This window comes from Garra rufa, chromosome 1, assembly GCF_049309525.1.
Source record: "Garra rufa chromosome 1, GarRuf1.0, whole genome shotgun sequence".
Taxonomy (NCBI): Eukaryota; Metazoa; Chordata; class Actinopteri; order Cypriniformes; family Cyprinidae; genus Garra; species Garra rufa.
Genome location: NC_133361.1, coordinates 99936476 through 99956123, shown reverse-complemented (window position 1 = coordinate 99956123; position 19648 = coordinate 99936476). Strand labels below are relative to the sequence as shown.

Sequence of the window (19648 nt, the reverse complement as noted above, 5' to 3'; positions counted from 1 at the left end):
AAAAAAAAAGCCTCATGGTATAACATAAAAATGAAGGTTGCATGAAGGTGATCAGATGTAGCCCACAGTCCCTTCCGATGTGAACATAGACTTGATTTCACACAGCTTTTTTCTCAGTACACTCTTGAACAAAGAACACAGAGTCTTACATTTGCATGATTGTTCTGTAAGTGTGACGAAAAACAATGTTTTAGTACTTTGACTACAATTGAATGCATTTCAAAATGAATGTGTAGATGATTGTAGAAATTGCTCCTTTTTCTAAACCTCTTCTTGCATTGAAGAAAACGACAGTTTGTTTCCAGAATGAGTTTGCGAATGACGTTTAATGCTGCTTAGACATGTGAAACTCTTCTCACACTGCAGACACTTGTACGGTTTCTCTCCAGTGTGAACTCTCATGTGAATCTTAAGGTTTACTTTAACATTGAAACTCTTTCCACACTGTTCACAGGTGTAAGGTTTCTCTCCAGTGTGAATGCCCAAGTAAACCCTGAGGTTTCCTTCTCTTGAACAACTCTTTCCACAGTGATGACACATGAAAGGCTTTTCTCCCATGTGAGTTATTACATGAGTCTTAAGATGTTCCCTCTCTGTGAAACTCTTTTTGCACTGATGACATTTAAAACTCTTCTTTCTCGAGTGAATCCTCGTGTGATTAATAAGGTTTGCGCAGTGTCTGAAACTCTTCCCACATTGATCACATTTAAATGGTTTCTCTCCAGTGTGATTTCTTATGTGAGCCTTGAGGTTTCCTTTATACTTGAAACTCTTTCCACACTGAGGGCAGATGAAGGGCTTCTCTTCAGTGTGAATTCTCATGTGGAGAGTAAGCGTACTTTTCTGTGTAAAACTCTTTCCACACTGAGGACATACGAACGGCTTCGTTTCGGTGTGAATTTTCATGTCTCAAGAACTCCATTCCGTGTGAAACTTTTGCCACAGAGTTTGCAGGTGAAAAGTCTCTCTCCAGTATGAATTCTCATGTGGATATTTAGTGTACTTTTCATAGTAAAACTCTTTCCACATTGATCACATTGGAATGGATTCTCTCCAGTGTGACTTCTTATGTGAATCTTAAGTTTTCTATTACATGTGAAACTCTTTCCACACTGTTGGCAGATGAAAGGCTTCTCTCCAGTGTGAATTCTCATGTGGACAATAAGATTTTTTTTCTGCGTAAAGCTCTTTTCACACTGAGGGCAGGTAAAAGGCTTTTCTCCAGTGTGAGTTTTCATGTGGACATCAAGGTAGTTTTTCTTTGTAAAACTCTTTCCACACTGAGGACATATGAATGGCTTAGTTTCGGTGTGAATTTTCATGTGAGTCTCAAGAACTCCATTTCGTGAGAAACTCTTCCCACACTTTTGGCAACTGTAATGTCTCTCTCTCCAGTCTGAATTCTCATGTTAGAATTAAGGTTTGTACTTTGTGTTTTTTTATTTATTTCTGGTGAGGAAGTTTTTTTATTCTGTGAGCAACTAATTGATTTTTCTTCAGTTTTGAAATCATGTTTCTCATTTTGATCTTTCTCTTCTGTTTCACTGAGTTCTTGACTCTCCTCTTTCAGTGTCATCAGGTCTGAGGTGAAATAAGAAAAATGTAAGTTAACAACAGTTTAATGGCACAAAGCAACATCAAAACATTTAGACTAGTGCTGTCAATTAATTAAAAACTAACTATTTGACAATAAACAATTTCACATTAAATCTCCAAATTAATGTGAAACAACAAAGATTGAACATTTATAGCCATAATTAAAAACCGTTATTTGTAACATATATATTGTTGTGCTTTTATCACAACAAAAAAACACCAGATCCTTTAAAAAAAATGCATAACCTGCCATGTTTATCTTCACGCTAGAGAATTTAAAAGCAGCATTCAAGTAAGAAATATTTTCTAATCAAACCCACAAAAGTAACTAAGTACATGTAACATAATTTCATATTTAAAATACAAAATGTGTGTAACTATTCAATTAGCAACTGCACTGCTAATCAGGACTCCCAGGAGGAAATCAGAAAGCCAAGCATTATGGAAATACAAATACAAAATAATGTAACATCATAGTCCAATGGACTTGCATCTAAACTTGTCTCTCCGATCAACTTTAAGACACAATCTAATCTTGAAAAAGCATCTTCAAGTAAGCCATTTTCTTTCTTTGAAAACCAGTGCTGTCAAAACTGTTCTTGTTGTTAATTTACAACATATGGTATGTTTAAGCAACTCTTAAAGAAGAAGTGTGCCGTTTTCCTGAATATTAGCACGATTGCAAATGTGATGCTGACTTTATTCAATTCAGACTGAGACTTCTTGAGAAAAAGTGGCATAACAGGTCCTCTTTAATTCCCATCACAGCACAGATATTGAGCTTATTAAAGTTGCATTTGTATTCTAGTGCTATTAGATCTTTCAGAAACCAAAACTTTTCCTTAAAGAGCTTGAAAATTATGTTAGCATTTGTGGACTAGAGTTAACACTGTTTAGTTCTTGACCATCTGACCACTAACCATTAGGCCACTACTTACATTAAGGCGGCCGTATACAGTGCGAATTCTGACGGTCAGAAGACCATGTGGCCACACACACGTCACGAGTGATGGACGCAGTGTTACACGGCAAGATTTTAAAACCTGTCGATTTCCGAGGAAATCACATTCAAGAAGTTCCGCGCCAAAAACATGGACTCCGAGGAAGAGATTGTTTTCTTCATGGCAGCAATGGCTTGAGAAATAACTACAGCTAGCAATAGCTGTAGCAAACAATAAGTGACAGCTCACCTGATAAATGTAGCACTTGGGCGATCTGCTGTAAAATGTCACGACCCTATCGTGATAAATGCTGCTCGATACATCATACAGCGCTCGCTGTTCTTGCCAGAGTACAGCCAGTTTATCCTCTTTCTCGATAGCTCTAAGTCGTTTCTGTGGTTTTCTTTTCTTTAGCTTCTGATTGGTCATTTGCAGTTTGATCAACAAATCGGCTCGTTCAACAGCACACACGTCACGCTTTCAATCCGACAGCTCACAAAGTTTTTTGACAAGTTTAAAAATGATCGTGAGGACGGGAAGTGTTCGTAAGGCACTCTGCTCATCTCGTAATTTCTCACACACCAAATGAGCCCAGACCATACGAGAAGAGACAGTTTCCTCCGATAACCAAAAAATTAAAAAAAAATCGCATGCAAGCTCTTACGACCTCAAAAATCGCACTGTGTACGACCGCCTTTAGTAATACTGAGGATGACAAAAGTCACAACATGCACAAAAAAGTCACTTTAGTGCACTAGTTAGGTGTTTGATCAACTGTTTATGTCTCTCTCAAATAAAAAAAAAACTTTATTTTGCTGCAGTTCAATATAAATCTAGTGTTCACTGAGTGTATTATTTGCTCACCAAATATCTTTAAATAAAGAACAAAGATAAACAGCATGCGAGAGAAATGTTTTAATATTTTATAAGTAGGCTGGTGTTTCTGACTATTAATTGCTTGTTGTAATGAACATTCACTGCTATTTACATTTTAATATCAAATTTTTAAAGACAGCAAGAAAAAAAATCACAATTAAAACAAATGTCAAGTTCAAGATTGAAGTGTCATTGTTTGAAAAATTAAGGTTTTTTGTCAGATACTGTTTTTATTGTTTTGTAATCAGAAGTAGGTTATTTTAATGTTACACAAAATAACTTTTTTTTCTGTAGAGCTGGACATTTTAATAGGGATCAAATGAGTGACTTTGAGGATGAAAACCAACCTGTTTGTTCCTCAATATCTTCATGTTTGACTCTGAATGTTTCTTCAATCTTCATGTCTTCACTCTCCTCTTTAATAAACACCATCTTGGTAATAGTGTTTCACGTGGATCTCTGTTGATCCTCCAGTTTTTCTGTGGATTTGGTAGGAAAAATAAATAAATGTAAACTAAATCTCTGGGTGCGTCTCAATCAGCTCCCTAGTTTAGTAGTCAGCACACTTGTAAGGCCCTTGTCAAAAAATCCTATTGGAATTTCAGTTTATCCTTTAGGATCTTAGTGGATTCTTAGAATCCTATTGGACATTCTGATTCATTTTAATGGAATTTCACTTTGTCCTGTAGAATTTTATTGGATTCTTAGAATCCTTTTGAACATTACGATTTATTTTAATGGAATTTCACTTTGTCCTGTAGAATTTTATTGGATTCTTAGAATCCTATTGAACATTACAATTTATTTTAACCCTCAAAGACCGATACAGCCGCCGGCGGCTAAAAATAACTATTGTTCTTAAATGTTTAATAACTTTTGAACCGCTAATCCAATTTGAATGCTTTAAAAAGTTTTGTCTCATTTGCATATTCAGAGGCTCCGTGGTGAGCGTGATTACGTCATCGCATTCCCTCAGCACTGATTCGTCAGATGAAATCAATACGTTTCGGTCCTGAGCCAAACAGGAACGATTGTTGATACTTAGTCCCACCCCTGTGCCCAGATTGGTTCAAACTGTCCTCTATTCAACCAATAAACATAGGTCTTGGTCTTTTGAACCACCGATTAGTATGTTTCTTTGGAAATCTGAACATATGCAAATTGAAAGCAAAGTGCATCTTGCTTGCATGAAATCAAACGCAAAATAACACATTTGCATGACAGCATTCTTTGAAAATGTACAGAAATACTCATGACAGAGCCCTTTGACATAACACAAACCAAAACCAAGGATGAAACAGCAGTACAAACCTATCAGATAAAGCACTGGAATTGAGGTTTTGGCGTCACTCAGCGATCCCCCGGAAAAATAGATTCAGCTGCAGACTACAGCCAGCAAATCCATCTATATTATGTAACTAATTCATATATAGTTTTTGAAGATTATTTCTACTATTTTTTCGGTTGCACTCTGTATATTTCTCTCTCATTTTGTGTGAAGTTTGTGAAAAATTTGGACTGTTTATTTATTATTTGTTGCAAAGACAATTTGTGCAATTTTTCTTTTGCTACTTTCTACACTGTGTTAATTGTTCATCTTTGGATTACAAATATGTTTATCTGGAAAAAGTAAATTATTTTTTACTGTTTTGCTATTATATAACACTGTTTCTGCTATGACTTTACTCCTGAAACGTTTTTAGACAGATCTATACTGTCAATAAACTAAATAGGCCTGTTTTTCACTGAAAAGCGCCTATAATAATATTGTAATAATTGGCTATAACTTGCTTGGGGAATGTTATATATAGAAAAACAAATTATTTGGAAGTGTAAAACACCTAAATACAAATTTTTAAAGAAAAAAATCCAAACTTCAGAAGTTTTTGTTTGAGTACACAGTAAAAAAAACACCTAATTGTTGCTAGCGTTTTTCCTACAATTCTGGAAATTCACTATTTTTTTGAGAAAACAAAAGGAAAATTGTAATTTTAAACTAGCTAGACATAGAGTTCAAGTTCTTATGTTTATAATGATATATGGCAATTGATGCTGACTGCTAGAATAGGTCTGAAAAAACAAAGAAATATACAGGTGCTGTCATGTATCTGGTCTTCCCTGTCATCATAAACTCTTGCACCACACTTCATGGACTTCATTCCCCATAAGCTACTGCACTAATCTCTGCATTCACCTGGCCCTTGTTTCTCACTGCTCTGATTAGTTCTCACAGCTGCACCTCATCACTCTGACTGCATTTAAGCCACTCACACACACAGCCACCTTGCGAAGTCTTATTGTTCCCATGGTCGTAATTCTAAGCGTTTATCTCTGTGTTGGATTCTCTGTGTATGACTCTGGACTGTGTACCCCGTTGACGATTCCTGCTACCTGCCATTGCGACCATTGCCTGTCTATTGAACTGTTTCCCGGATTACCTACGTTGTTCCTGTTTTCTGGTGATTATTCCTGCATGTTGCGATTATCAATAAATGCTGCAATTGGATCCGCACGTCTCTGACCCTCTCTGTGACAGAAGACTTCGCCAAGTAAGGATCCAGCGGCTTTATGGTGTCATTCGGTTCCAGCATGAATCCCACGGTACAGATCATGCTTCTCAAGCAGGGTGAGCGGACAATCGAGGATTATGTCATGGCCTTCATCGAATTGGCAAATCTGTCTTCAATGGATGAGATTTGCCTAATGATTTTTTTTCGTGGAGGACTCACAGAGCCATTGGCTTCCCACATGCCAAATTTTGAACCAGACTGGACTCTGCACTATTACATGGATCTGGCTCTTTTGTTGTGTGGCTCTCCATTTACTGTGGGTGAGGTTGAGCCACAGCACAAGATGGCTACCCCCAAGTCAGAGTCTCCGCTGCCAGAGCGCCCTCCAGTGACCGCTAGCTCAAAGCCTGCTCTTCCAGAGTCTCCGCTGGAGACGCCCAGCCCTCCTGAATCTCCGCGGGGGTCGTCCAGTTCTCCAGAGCTCACTCCTCAAGAGCGTCGTCCAGAGCCCGCTTCACAAGAGCGTCGTCCAGAGCCCGCTTCACAAGAGCGTCGTCCAGAGACTCCGCTGGTTCCGCCCAGCCTTCCAGAGACTCCGCTGGTTCCGCCCAGCCTTCCAGAGACTCCGCTGGTTCCGCCCAGCCTTCCAGAGACTCCGCTGGTTCAGCCCAGCCTTCCAGAGACTCCGCTGGTTCAGCCCAGCCTTCCAGAGACTCCGCTGGTTCAGCCCAGCCTTCCAGAGACTCCGCTGGTTCAGCCCAGCCTTCCAGAGACTCCGCTGGTTCCGCCCAGCCTTCCAGAGACTCCGCTGGTTCCGCCCAGCCTTCCAGAGACTCCGCTGGTTCAGCCCAGCCTTCCAGAGACTCCGCTGGTTCAGCCCAGCCTTCCAGAGCCTCCGCTGGTTCCGCCCAGCCTTCCAGAGACTCCGCTGGTTCCATCCAGTCATCCTGAGATTCCTGTCTGCCCGGTTCTGGTCACGGAGCTCATGCATGGACTGTTCCCACCCACCCTCCCTGCTGCTCCAGTTCCGCCACCTCTGTCTCCTTACAGTCCCTCTGCTCACCCACATGCCACCTTCGGTGAAGAGGACTTGCCGTGGGACTGCCAGTCTCCATCGGTGTCCAGACTGAAGGACCCCTCACCATCACCTCCAGTCTCAGAGTCCTGGACTCCACCTCGGCCCTCCGACCCTGCGTCTCCACCCCGGCTCTGTGCTCCCTCGTCTCCGTTGTCGGCCGTCGGCCCACCAGCTCCTCCGGGCTCCATCGTCTCTCCGGCTCCGCCCCGGTCAGTCGTCGCCCCACCTTCGCCTCTGGACTCTACTCCTCCGGCTGCGCCTCGTCACTCCGTCCTGCCGGCTCTGTGGACCTCCTCCCTCCCGTGGGCACAGCCTCGATCCTCTGTCACTCCGGCTCCGCTGCGTACCTCCGGACCTCCATCTCCGCCGGGGTCGCCAGAGCCTTGGGCTCCGCCTTGGCCCTCCGGATCCTCAGTGTCACCTAGGACCATCGACTCTCCGGTTCCGCTTCGGGCTCCACCGGCTCCACCTCCGTCGGTCGGCCCCATGCAGGAGCCAACCCTTCCTCCGCCATGGCTTCTCCCTCCGTCGGCTCCGCCTCATTTCGTGGTTCCAGTACCACTACATGGACCTGGCCCTCCATCCCTCCCCCTGTTCCGCCTCCGCTCCACCACCCTCAAGATTGTATAAGGTGGTTAGAGCGTCTGGAAGCCGCTCCTTGTGGAGGGGCTCTGTCATGTATCTGGTCTTCCCTGTCATCATAAACTCTTGCACCACACTTCATGGACTTCATTCCCCATAAGCTACTGCACTAATCTCTGCATTCACCTGGCCCTTGTTTCTCACTGCTCTGATTAGTTCTCACAGCTGCACCTCATCACTCTGACTGCATTTAAGCCACTCACACACACAGCCACCTTGCGAAGTCTTATTGTTCCCATGGTCGTAATTCTAAGCGTTTATCTCTGTGTTGGATTCTCTGTGTATGACTCTGGACTGTGTACCCCGTTGACGATTCCTGCTACCTGCCATTGCGACCATTGCCTGTCTATTGAACTGTTTCCCGGATTACCTACGTTGTTCCTGTTTTCTGGTGATTATTCCTGCATGTTGCGATTATCAATAAATGCTGCAATTGGATCCGCACGTCTCTGACCCTCTCTGTGACAGGTGCCTCAGGTGCCCCAAAAATGTTCTAGGTCTTTAAGGGTTAATAGAACTTCATTTTGTCCTGTAGGATTTTCCTTGATTTTTAGAATCTTATTGGACAGTGTTTTATTTAATGGGATTTCACTTTGTCCTGTAGGATCTTTTATTGATTCATAGAATCTTACTGGGCATTGTCATTTTTAAACGAAATTTCACTTTGTCCTGTAGGATCTTTTATTGATTCATAGATTCTGTTAATTAATTACTTTTTCATTTTACTTTTTTAGAGTAACACTGCATGTTTGTGTGCACCTGTAACCCACAATAAATTGCAGCCTATATGAATACAAACAAATATAAACACATCATATGTATTTATTGAAATTCATAATATTAAAATAAGGCAAACATAATAAAAATGATATTTCATAATGTACGAATGAGTTCAAATCCTTTAGTCAAATTACATGTGACTAAGAATTCACAGAAACACGAACATCTATATACGGTATTGTCCTGACGCGGCCCCTTTAAGAAATCCGAACGTAGTGCTCCTGCAACTGTAGCGCGCATCATTTGAAAATAACGGTCGAAGAGGAAAAGCAGCGAGTGATTAACGGTGTTTAACTTGTTCAAATTTGATTTTAAGATGCTAAAAATGACGAAATAGTAACATTTATCTGGTCTGTCTCCTAAACCAACAATATTGGGTGATCTTGGTGAGGCGCAGCAGTCTGATCTTCTTTCATATTTAAGCGCAAATGAGAACTGTTTTGCAGGGGATGCAAGGTGTATAAAAAATAAAAATAAAAAAAACGAATATGGAATCTCAAAACTTAAAATCGAATGCCAACCCACCGAACGAATATTCGATTTGAATATTCTGGTCCAGCCCTACTAACAACCATATAATTTTTTTTTTAAAGTTATTTACTCGTTTGTTTAATTTCAACAAAAATAATATCCTAAGCATGAAGCGATGGAAATTACCTACACGTTAAGTGCACATGTCGGAATGTTTAACATTGTGCTGTAAATTGATCTGCTGTAACTGACGCTATTGATGTGTCCTTAATCTTTCGTAATCACCTCAGGGGTCGCGATCAAACTGAAAGAAATTTGCAGGGCTAATGGCTTTTTAATTTGCATGTTTTTTTAAATATAACTATTAACTATAGTTTTTATCTTTTGTTAGTTATGGATAAAATATTAATAATAGTTTTAAAAAAATTATTTGATTTCTTGGAAATTTCTTTGAGCAGCATATGATTGGAGAATTAAAATAAGAGCAATAGTATACAATAACTAATTATTAACATCAGTAATTATAAGAATCACATTCCTATGAGAACTTCTTATGGGGGTTACATAATCATTTTATGATCGTGCATGAATTAGCAAAGTGTGAAATTGTTTTCCCAACATTACATACACTGCCACTCAAAAGTGTGGGATCAGTACATTTTTGAATGGTTTTTAAAGACGTTTCCTATGACCATCAAGGCTGCATTTATTTACTGTTTCAATTAAATGTAAATTTTGGCATATTGATTACCATTTGTATTACCAGAGTTTCTTTGTTTCTGAAAAGAATGAGGCAGAAGAGGTTTCCGTGAGGTTCTCTACCTATTTATACACCACAATATCAAATGACAAATTTTATCTTTATATGCACAGAGTGTAGGCCTATTGTCAGGATAGATACAGTGAGTACTATTGAACCTAAACTAGCCGTGTGCCTACTATTATTCAGTTTATTGCCTTATTCAGTTGAACAAGTCTGCAGTCTCGTTGGATTATACTTTCTAACAGTGTATACCAGGTATAAAGTAGCCTAACCAATACATTTCAAATGTTGAAATACCTTAAATTATTTTAGCTCTTCGTTATACGCAACTAAACATTTTAGATTTAAATCCCTTGTCAAAAAATACCATAGGATTCCAATAAGATTTCTCTACAGGATTCCAGTTAGAATTTCTATCATATTTTGGAACCGTTCCTAAAGGATTCCATTAGGAATTATCTTATAGGATTTTCTTATAGGACAAGACATAAATATCCTGTAGGATAATTTCTACAGGATTTTAATGGGATTTATTTTAAAGCATCTTTCAAGAATTTTGAAGAATCCTAATGGTACGCTTTTTTATTTTTTATAGTTTAGTGTCTTGCAGTTTACTTTAACTCACCTTAATATACATTCCAATAGGAATCCTCTACAAATCCTAAAGGATTCCACTAGGAATTCTCTACAGGATTCAAATCAGAATTTCTATCATATTTTGGAACCATTCCTAAAGGATTCCATTAGGAATTATCTTATAGGATTTTCTTATAGGACAAGACATAAATATCCTGTAGGATCATTTCTACAGGATTTTAATGGGATCCTGTTTTATTTTAAAGCATCTTTCAAGAAGAATCCTAAGACTATTCCTATTGAAATCCTATAGAAACAGTTCCAACATATGATAGAAATTCCAATAAGAATCCAGTACAAGTTTCTTATCAGAATCCTTTAGGATTTTTTTGATAAGCAACATACAATGAACAACGTCTACATCAGGGTGATGTAAACAGCAAACTGCAAGTACTATTTGTTAGCAAAACAAGAACAGTGGAAAAGTGCACCTTTAGATAAAAAAGTTCCCATAAAGACATGAACAAGCATCCAATTTAATCCCATAAAAAATCCCTTCGGAATGATCCTACAGAATATTTATGTTTTATAAGAATATTCCTATCAAAATCCTATAGAAATGGTTCCAAAATATGATAGAAATTCCAATAAGAATCCTGTACAGAATTCTTACTGGAATCCTTTAGGATTTTTTGACAAGAAATAAATATTTTGTAGGATGGTTTCTATGGGATTTTTATGGGATCAAATTGGATGCCTGTTCTTTTTGTAATCTAAAGTGCACTTTTCCACTGTTTTTGTTTTACTAGCAAATAGTACTTGCAGTTTGCTGTTCATATCACCTTGTTCAGTAACATTGTAAACAACGTGTGAGGTGAATTGTGCAGCACACAGCTTTAGTGCAAACACACACACACACACACACACACACACACACACACACACACACACACACACACACACACACACACACACACACACACACACACACACACACACACAGAGAGAGTATGTAGCACTTCAATGCAAATACTACACTGGAGCAGTTCTAGACTTGAGTGAGGGAGGAAGACATAAAACTTAGAGGACACCAGAAGTTGGAAAGAAAAATAACTCTTTACTGTGACAATAAATAAATAACATAACCAAAAAAAAGAAACAAAAGGTAAAACAGTCTCTTCTAAATTAGTAGTAGTTTAATTCAGCAAATCCTGGGCTGGATGATTAGTTAATAATAGTTAAGATTAAATCCTAAATCTTTTTTTCTGTAGTAACCCTTTTTTTCTTCACAAGAAAAATAACAACTTTGTTGTTCTCAAGGCAAAGCAAATACACATCACAACATTATTTCCTTCATTTTTATTAAAATATTTGAAAAGAGAGAAATTAATACTGCTGTCTTTTATAGTGTTCACTAGTCTAATCACACATTGGTGGATGGAGTTAGTGTAAATAGCCTCTGCCAACAACGTGTGCTGTTTGCACTTAGTGTAAAGTATAGTGACGCTACACAAAGCTATAAAGCGCAACAATAATTAAAACAGCTACAAATGGTGGCAGAACAGTCACTACCCCAATGTTTGACATCGAAAAAGGGAATCCAACCAGTTACATGTCTGCTTTGTTTGAGGATTTATTTCAAGATAAACTGCGGACCGGTTGGGAAAGGTGCAAATCGAGTGATGATTGTAAAAAATCGCCAAGAAAGAGGGAGTGCTACAAGTATGAGGGATGAAGATAAGGATTTTTCCAGATCTCACTACAGAAATGGCCAAAAAACGAGCAGGATTTCGTGACATAAGGAGCAAATTGAAGACATGGCATAATTCATCCAGCGACGCTGATAATAACATTCAAAGGAGAGACTAAGAAGTTTACAGAACGCAGTGCAGCAGAAGCGTATGTAAAGACTATAATCGATATTGTATTGAATGTGATGGATTAGATGGGATAAACAATAAGGTCATGAATTATAAGTTACAACACTGATTTTAAGAGTAATTTTTCTGTTAAGCTAATTATGTCGTGGGCAAGGTAAACAAAAGGAATTTTGAATTTTGGATATGTCTGATTATGTTATAAGTTCTTGTTCTTGAATTTAAGGCCACATAGCTAACATTTAGTTTAGGAAATGAATAATTTGTCATGAGCAAGTGTTGCTCTATTGATGTATTTTTTTTTATTTCATTACAATATTGACAATATTTGTGTGCGTGTGTATGTATGTGATGTGTGAGTGGTTGGATGTCTTATTTGCATTAATGAGAGTTCAATGTAATATTAAAGGCAGGAGTATTGATGGACAAACTGTCAGGATTATGTCTGTGTTTTGTCCTGTTCTGTTATGTTTCCCAAGTGCTTTTCCCTTGTTTGTTACCACGCCCATGTCTCTGTGTATTTAAGTCTGCTTGTGATCACTCCCCGCTGTCCGTCGTTAATGTTACATGTTATCTTTACTTGCTCTGAGTTTTTGTTTGTTTTGTATTAGTTTCAGTGTTTCTTTTAATAAACTGTTTATGTTTCATTTACTCCGGTTCTCTTCATCATTCTCCACTCCTCAACCCATCCAGACTGTGACACAAACAAGTGTTAGATGGTTGAAAAATATTTTTTGGCAGAAAAAGAGATGTTTGAAATATCTCATTTGAAAATTTGTAGTTTAAGGAATAAAATAAATGATATCTCAGAAATATTACAGAATCATAATTTCCATATATTAGCCATTTCATAAACACCTAGATTCAACTATTAATAGTTCTGTATTGAATCTAGATGGCTATAATTTGCATAGGCAGCATAGAAACTTGTATGGAGGAGTAGCTTGTTATGTTAAAAACCATATTCCAAAGTTAGAGGAGGTTACACAGCAGCAGAATCCTGGCAGAGATGTGGTTATCTTTGACAAATTGACAACCAGAGTAATAGATAAACATGCTCCTTTAAGAAAACAAACTGTAAGAAATGTCTCAACTCCATGATTGGATCAAGAGCTCAAAGAACATATGAGGCATAAGAATCAAGCTAAAGCAGAAGCTATTAAACAGAATGATGTGGTTCACTGAAATAAGTACCGTAAATTAAGAAATCAGGTGACTAAAATGAATAAATGTAAAAAACAATTATATTATTATAATAAATTAAGAGCTGCTGGAATGGATAGTATAAAGGTATCGAAAACACTTAATGAATTACCGTGAAGGAAAACAAAACATAATATAACATCATTAGAGGCTGATGGGATTTGCCTTACTAGACCAAAAGAGATTATTTTAGTCATTTTTGTAAACACAAAATACAAAAAATTAGACAAGCCATGGATTTGGGACAAGATGAAAATATCTCATATGAATTAATAACAAAGAGGATAATGACAACAAAAGACTGTACATTTAAATTTAACACTGTAACAGATAACTGTGTGAAGAAAATATTACAAGCAAGTAGAGATAAACCCTGTGGAATAGATCACTTAGATGTTAAATTGTTAAAGATGGTGGTAGATGTCATTGCTTTGCCCATTTCTCATATTATTAATCTGAGTTTAACTGCAGATGTTTTTCCCTCACAATGGAAAAAAGCAAAAATTTTTATCTTTAGTTAAAAATAACAAAGAACAGTTTTCAGGTCAGAATAGCAGACAAATAAGTTTATTACCGGCAGTAAGTAAACTGATGGAAAAAATTGTGTAAGATCAAATACAAGATTATATGGAAGTTAATGGGTTAAACACATTATATCAACATGCTTATAAAATGGGTCATTCCACAACAACTGCGCTAACTCAGTTAACTGACTACTGGCTAAGGGGTATGAATACTTTTGCAAGGCACTGTAGAGTTGTAACTGTAATGCTTGTGAGTTCTTTCACAACTGATAACACTGAGTAGTATGTTAAATCTTTTAGGTGACTGTTCACACTGCGGTCACATTGCAAAACATCTGACCTGTATCAGATTTACTACCACAAATGGCAGAAATTCCATGTGGTTTGTACTGTTCACAGTGTCATGACAAAAAAAAAAAAAAAATATATATATATATATATATATATATATATATATATATATATATATATATATACAAACTGTAGTCTAATCACTCTGGTGTGATTGTACTGTACATATTAGTGAGCTACTCAATGTCCGTCAAATCTCTGATCAGGCTTTTCTCCAGTGTGAATCTTCGTGTGTCTATTAAGTGTTACTTTGTGAGTGAATCTCTTTCCACATTCATGACAGGTGAAAGCTTTCTCTCCAGTATGAGTTTTCATGTGGAGATCAAGGGAATATTTCTGTATAAAACTCCTTGGACACTGAGAACACATGAAAGGTCTTTCTCCACTGTGAATGTTTGTGTGTTTATCAAGGCTTGATTTTCGACCAAAGCTCTTTCCACATAGTTTACAGGTGTAAGGTTTTTCTCCAGTGTGAAATCTGATGTGGGCATCAAGGCTGTGTTTTTGTGCAAAACTCCTTTCACATTGAAAGCATGCGTAAGGCTTCTCTCCGGTGTGAGTTTTCATGTGGTTTTGAAGTTTGTCTTTTTGAATGAAACTCTTTCCACACTGTTGACAGGTGAAAGGTCTTTCTCCAGTGTGAATATTTGTGTGTTTTTTAAGGTTTGATTTTCGATTGAAGCTCATTCCACATAGTTTGCAGGTGTAAGGCTTTTCTCCCGTGTGAATGATCATGTGGGCATTAAGACTTCCTCTTTCAGTAAATCTCTTTCCACACTGTTGGCAGACAAAGGGTCTCTTTCCAGTGTGAACTTTCATATGGTAAGTAAGGTTTCTTTTTCGAGTGAAACTCTTTCCACACTGTTGACAGGTGAAAGGTCTTTCTCCAGTATGAACTCTCATGTGGACTTTAAGGCTTTCTTTTCTGTTGTAAGTTTTTCCACATTGTGGGCAGGTAAAAACACTTCTTTTTATTGTCGTCTTTTGTGCTTTTGTTTCAGTATGTGAGCAACTATATGATTTTTCTCCAGCCATGAAATCATGTTTCTCATGCTGGAGATCATCTTCCTTTTCATTGAGTTCTTGACTCTCCTCTTTCAGTGTCATCAGGTCTAATGCAAAATAAGACAAATCCAAATTAACACCATTTTTAATTATTCAAAGCACAAACATCAAACCCAGCAACATTGAGATCTTAAACACAATAAACTATTAAAGGAGGAGTTAAATGTAATCTCAAAACCTATTCTCATCTCCCCCTACAGTCGAAGCATTTCATATTAAAGACATGGATTTTTGTTTTTACATACTTCCTAATAATTTGTTTTTATTAGATTTAAATCATATTAAGAATTAGATAAGGTATCATATGATGTTCAGTTACAGGTTACTTGTGTGGCCTACTTAAAATTTTGAATCATCTTATAATTTTTTATCTAATTATGAGCTAACAGCTGCAGAGAAATTAAACAGAATTAAATGTAAAATAAAAAACGCATAGTCTTCACTGTAAGAATTAAACTTGATTTGTTTATTATTACAGCTACAGAAGCTTTTGTCTTTTGTAGTTTGGTTATCATTACAGACGGCAGAGGGAATAGTGTGAGCTGTTGATGTTTTAAGAGCTGCATGGATCCAATAGACTGTTACACACATATTTTCATTCTCAGCTGTTTGTGTTCACTTAAGACATAACTGACGAGGGTTTATGTGAATAATCATTATCAATAATTAAGTGCAGCATTCTGCCACAGTTTTGCATGTATATGACCATTTAGGTATGCAGTATAAGCTGAAATTGTATTTCAATTAATTGCCCAAATTTCTTGCAAGAAGTAAATAACTAAAAGCTTTCTGCCTCTTGACTTACTGGAACAGAAAATTGGCACAACAGATACTGCTGCAGAATTAAGTGATAAAAATGAATGCTTTTAATTTTAGAAGCAGATATTGGGTTTAATGTTACAGAACAGAAATGTTGAGGCTAATTCTGTATTATTGTTACAACCTGAAAGCATGATGTCATCATAACAAATCTCCAATGTGAACGCAGGATTTTATTATTTGTCTGGTCATGTGATCTCAACATGTCTGTCCACAAACCACTTTAATTACGACACTCTTAAACATTCTCACAAATATCATTCATTTCTGTAGAGCTAGATATTTTAAGGATAAAATCAGTTCAGCTTTGACAATAAAAAAACCAACCTGTTTGTTCCTCAGTATCTTCATGTTTGACTCTGAATGTATCTTCAATCTTCATGTCTTCACTCTCCTCTTTAATAAACACCATCTTTATTTGTTTCTCAGTATCTTCTTGTTTGACTCTGAATGTTTCTTCAATCTTCATGTCTTCACTCTCTTCTTTAATAAACACCATCTTTATAATAGTGTGTCACGTGGATCTTTGTTGATTATCCAGGAGTTTTTCTGTGTTTGTACACTTTGTCCTGTTTAAGATTAGAATAATTAACAGAAAGTAAATTATTCTCAAAAATGAATGCAAACTAAATCTCTATGTTTTTCATTAATTCAGTTTTGGCATTCGATTATTCATACATAACATTTAATAGATTACACTTTCATGAAAACATTCGCAGTTTGTGAAAGTTATCATTATACGTGTTTGTTCTAGTTTGTTTCACTGAATGAGTCGATTCAAACGATTCGAATCACTGAATCATTTCTCCACTGATTTGGTTCAAATGATTCGGATTTTGTCTCACTTTCTACTTGAACCATGGACTGATTCACATTTAAGGAGCAAAATGAGTCGCACATTTTCTGTTATTAATATGAGGGTGCACTTTACTCGCAAAAACAACAAAGCAATTCAATGTTATATTTAAGATTGACTCGTTTATTTTGTATACCTTGTAAAAACGTTTAAATTGACACCAATTTGCATTGCTTAAAAAACGTAAAACCACAAACCTTTCTTCAGCCGAATCACAACAAATGCAGGGCTAGGGGCGCCGCTTTATGACGTCACGTCACCAAAATAAAAGTCCCGTTTATACACTGATGTGTTTTATCTGCATTTCCACAATTATTAGCATGGTAAATCTAGAAACAATTTCCGTTTGTTAAATTAATGTACATTTACAACACTATACTTTGTGTTTTCTTACATTGACATTCATACCTAAAACAACTGCTGCAAGTGTTTCTAGACAAAGGCTGAGGGAGTGACTGTAAATCTGACATAATACACTGTTTTGACTAATCAACCTCTTGTTATTTATTTACTTTTTCCCATTATTTGGAAAGTCACTGAGACACTATCATGGATTTTTTTTCTTTTGCTATAGTTGCGAATGAGAACACAAAAATGTAAAAATATTTGCTGCAGTTTACTTTACAAAATCGACAATAATGATCTTACTTTCTTCTTTTTGTAATATTGAAGCCTGTACTCCAGTAAATTCCTTTCTGTTATTTAATAATTTGTCTATTTTTGTAAATGTTTTAGGTTTGGTTAAATGTAACTCTTTGACAGAAAGGACAACATATTTAATAGGTAATTATATAAAAAATGCATTTAAAGCTAGAAAATGTGCCTGTCATTATCACAAATTAATCTAACAATGCTTTTTTCTTTTATTTAAGAATTCCATGTCAATGAATGGACCTTTGTTCTTCAGGGCCTTCCACATTACCACAGTAAAGATCCATCAGATTTATTCAAGTCAGCAGAGGTGGACTTACAGGTTAATATTATACCTTTTCTGAAAATAATGGTCTGTATATATATATGTTTAACCATGACCCTGTCTGTGAAATTTGGAAATTGCATAATCTAATTATGAGATAACAAATGCCACATTTTTTTTAAGTTTAATTTCACTTTTCACATTGTCAATATTAAATATATCAAGGTTATATTGTCATAGAATCTTCTTTACATTATGTTGAATGATTTAATGTAGAAAACAGTAAATTACAAGCAGGGTCTTAAGATACTTGTTCTCCCTACATAATTTTCTGCAAAAAATTGGGTTATACAATATTTCAATAAAATAACTGACATTCTGATTAAATATTTTGATAATACAATTACTGTAGGGAACCGACATTGAAGACTATGTGACTGCAGGAATGGATCTGGATGGATCATTCTCATAATGACTGATGGAGATGAAGCTTTTGACTACTGTGGTTCTGGAGGAAGATTGTCCTGAGAGATGTCAAAGACCTCCTCCATGCTGTAGCTCTACTAGTCAGGCTGATTTTTGTGCTAAATATTGATTTTCCCCAAAAAACTACATTGCAAATTGAGGTCATTCAAAAGATTTGCATTGGAGATGACCTTGGAGGTGATCAGTGTTCTGTAAAGGTGCATAGACTGAAAAATAGACTCATTCGCAAAACAGTAGTGTGCTAACTGAAAACTATATGATGAGCTCCTTTTTGTTTTGCATGATTTGCCTTTTGAATTTATGGTTATTGTGTTTTAAAACAATGAATGTTTAATTCATTTTGTCTTGACATTGGTTACTGCAGTACCAGTTGGATCTTGTTGGATTTTAGACACTTTTATACTGTTTATACAGTATTATTGTACATGCAGTATATTAGTTTTTTGTGCAATATTGTTGTTTATGCTGTACATTACTGAGTTTTATACTGTATTGTTTTTGCAGTACATTACTCTGTATTTTAACTGGTGTTGCTTCCTTCTTGATCCCTCAGTTCATTTGGATACTTCTCATCTTCTATCAACAGTTCATTTACTGATCTGTAAAATCTTGGTGATCCCTGTAGTAGTTGAATCTCCACTGCAGCTCAGCTTGGGCTTCAGTAGTCGCTGTACTGGGTACTTCAAGTCATTTGTTCCTTCACCTTTCAAATGAAAATATAAATGTTTTTTATAAATGTTTCATATCATGTTAAATGCATGTTTGAGGACTCAGATGCCCCAATTTTTTTAAAGGGGATTGTCTTGGAGATGGTAGAAAAAAAAATGTTGGACTCCTCTGCGGAAGTGAGTTTAGCATAACATTCACATGCTTTACATTTTCAATCATTCCTTCAGTTTGTCTCAGGTTACCTTTCGGCAACATGTGAAGACTAGTTTTCAGTCTACACTCAGCTGCCTATAAGAAACATTTTGTTCTAACAAGCTAAAATAAAGTTTTGCATGACGGTTTGTGAGAGACAGAAAAGTAGCAATTACGCAACTTTTATCTTTAGCTTCTCCCTTGCTGACAAAGAAAGGTCTAAATAAATAAATGTCTTCGTAAATAAATGTAGACATAATGCAGAAATGAATACGAAATTAAGTATTAAATGAACATGGAAAGAAAAAATTGTGGACATAAACATTGTCATAAATACATAAATTAATAAATGAAAGAATGAATAAATGCATTTTGGAAAAATAAAAAAATGCATAAATAAGTAATTCATATTATAAATATCATCATTTGTAAAATACCATGAAAATGTTTTATCATT

General features: G+C 36.6%; 1 pseudogene; it reads right to left on the bottom strand.

The window, feature by feature from the left end:
* Positions 1-261: 261 nt before the first annotated feature.
* Positions 262-19648, bottom strand: part of LOC141322867 (uncharacterized) — a 677976-nt pseudogene continuing 658589 nt past the window's right edge.